Source organism: Rhinopithecus bieti, unplaced genomic scaffold (assembly GCF_001698545.2).
Source record: "Rhinopithecus bieti isolate Rb0 unplaced genomic scaffold, ASM169854v2 scaffold_24193, whole genome shotgun sequence".
NCBI lineage: Eukaryota > Metazoa > Chordata > Mammalia > Primates > Cercopithecidae > Rhinopithecus > Rhinopithecus bieti.
Window position 1 is genome coordinate 11,897 of NW_016811043.1, and position 2,351 is coordinate 14,247.

General features: G+C 45.9%; 1 pseudogene; it reads right to left on the reverse strand.

The window, feature by feature from the left end:
- Positions 1-649: 649 nt before the first annotated feature.
- Positions 650-1,211, reverse strand: LOC108543099 (dihydrofolate reductase pseudogene; annotated as a pseudogene).
- Between the last annotated feature and the right edge of the window lie 1,140 nt (positions 1,212-2,351).

Here is a 2,351-nt window from a genome sequence, read left to right on the forward strand (position 1 = left end):
CGATGAGAACCTGCTCACTGACTTTAAATTGGTTTCCTTACCTTCTCAGTTCCATTTCTCCATACCTCAATTGATGATTTCTGGTAAGGCCTAGCAAATAAACTGTTTTCACTGAAATTTCAGTCTTGGAACCTGCTTTGGGTTCCCCAAAAGACTGAAATATATTCATTTTCCCATCACTGGACTTCCAGGTTGCTTTCAATTTTTCACTGTTACAAAGAAGGCTGCAACATTTGTCTACAAACCTCTAGATATACACGTAAGAAGCTTTCGGTATTTCCCACTAGTGAAACTGCTCAGTTGGAGGGTATGTGCATCTTCATCTTTAATAAATACTACCCACATTTGAAAAGCCCGACAATGTCAAGGACTGGCCAGAGTGCCACATGCGATGTGTGTGGAATGGCAGTTCACTGTAGCAGGTGCGGGGACTCAGTTGGGGTCTTGGAGAGGCACTTCGTTATAGCAAGAATGTTTCATAAATGGTATCTGATATATTCAAGATTACCACGGAATAAAAACACGTTGCTTAGAAATAATTATTCATAGATCTAAAGTCGACAAAAGTCTTTTTCTTCTAATGTAAAATATACAATTTTTTTCCAGAGGGAGGGGAACAACTTAAAATAAACCAGAAAACACGTTCATATTAATCATTCTTCTCATATAATTCAAATTTGAACTTAATGTCTTTCTCCTCCTGGACATCAGAGAGAACACCTGGGTATTCTGGCAGAAGTTTATATTTTTCCACATCAATTTCTGGAAAAAACGCATCACTTTCAAAGTCCCGCATGATCCTTGTCACAAATAGTTGAAGATGGCCTGGGTGATTCATGGCTTCCTTATAAACAGAACTGCCACCAACTATCCAAATCATCTCTACTTTATTGGCTAATTCTGGTTGTTCAGTAAGTTTTAAGATATCATCCAGACTTCTGGCAAGAAAATGAGCTCCTTGTGGAGGTTCCTTGAGTTCTCTGCTGAGAACTAAATTAATTCTATCCTTTAAAGATCGATTCTTCTCAGGAATGGAGAACCGGATCTTCCTACACGTAACACCAGGTTCTGTTTACCTTCTAGTAAAGAGTTTGTGTCATTCTCCGGAAATACCTAAATTCATTCCTGAGCGGCGGCCAGGGCAGCTCCCCGTTCTTGCCAATGCCCGTGTTCTGGGACACAGCGACGATGCAGTTTAGCAAATGAACCATGACAGCAGCGGTGAGCACCTCCTAGCCCGCTCGCTACACCAGAACGCGCGGCCAAGATTGGCCGGAAGGTTTTTACTTTGAACCTGGAGGATGAGCAATGACATCCCTTTCTCCACCTCAAAGCTCGTCCTGAGCAGTCACCTCCTGGGAGCAGGAGCAGCGCAGCAGCGCCTCCTGGTGGTCCATGCGCTTCCTTTTGCAGATCACTCCCAGCCCTGAGACCCTCCTCTCCTTTCCATTCACCTGGCATTTCTTCACTGGACACCAGCCTGAGTCAAGTTTCCTGTAAAGCAAAAGAAGCGCACAGGGCTTGCTCATGGAGTCCCTGCACAAAGTGGCCGTGGTGGCTGCGATGGACACTGCATGGGTGTTTCCAGCAGGCTGTGATTGGTGTACTTTGAGGTGGATGTTTTTTACCCAAGTGTTTGTGAAAACTCCACTGCCCACTTGTGGGTTGTCCTCTTTTCTCCATGCATGCTGTGCTTCCCTCAAATATACATTGCTGGTGTTTTGAAGCAATTCTATCTACACCAAGAAGAATCACTCCTACTGCATATCCTTGGAAATGCTGAATTGAAAAAATTAGTGCAATTGTTTTTAATTCCGGGAAATAAATACATACAAAGAGGAAAATCTACAACAACAGCAGTAGGCTTGGGAGCTGACACCAGAACAGCTTTGGAAATGGCTCTCAAGCCAGGAACTAGGAATCAAACCCAAACAAGCCCATGGGAGGTGGGGGGTGTGAAATGATGCCCAGTAGTGCATGAATGAATGAGTCATGGGCAGTGGCTCATGCCTTGGCTGGCCAGTCACGAACTTGGGGAAAATAGAGTTGGAAAATTGGGAGGTAGAGGAGAGAGGTACGCATAGACCTCTTGCTATAGGCCAAGTGTGTGCCGATAGTGGTTGTGTGTGGATGCCTACCAGAGGGTCTTTAAGGTACTGGGGCTCCCTGTAATTAGGTGAGTGAGATGGCTTGATGGACGATGCCACTCAGCCGCACAGGGCTTGCTCATGGAGCCCCTGCACAAAGTGGCCATGGTGGCTGCGATGGACACTGCATGGGCACAGCAGTTGAGTCCCCACTCACCAGGGCTGACCTGGCAGCTGCCACTGCTGAGGGCCCAGCCCGCCAAA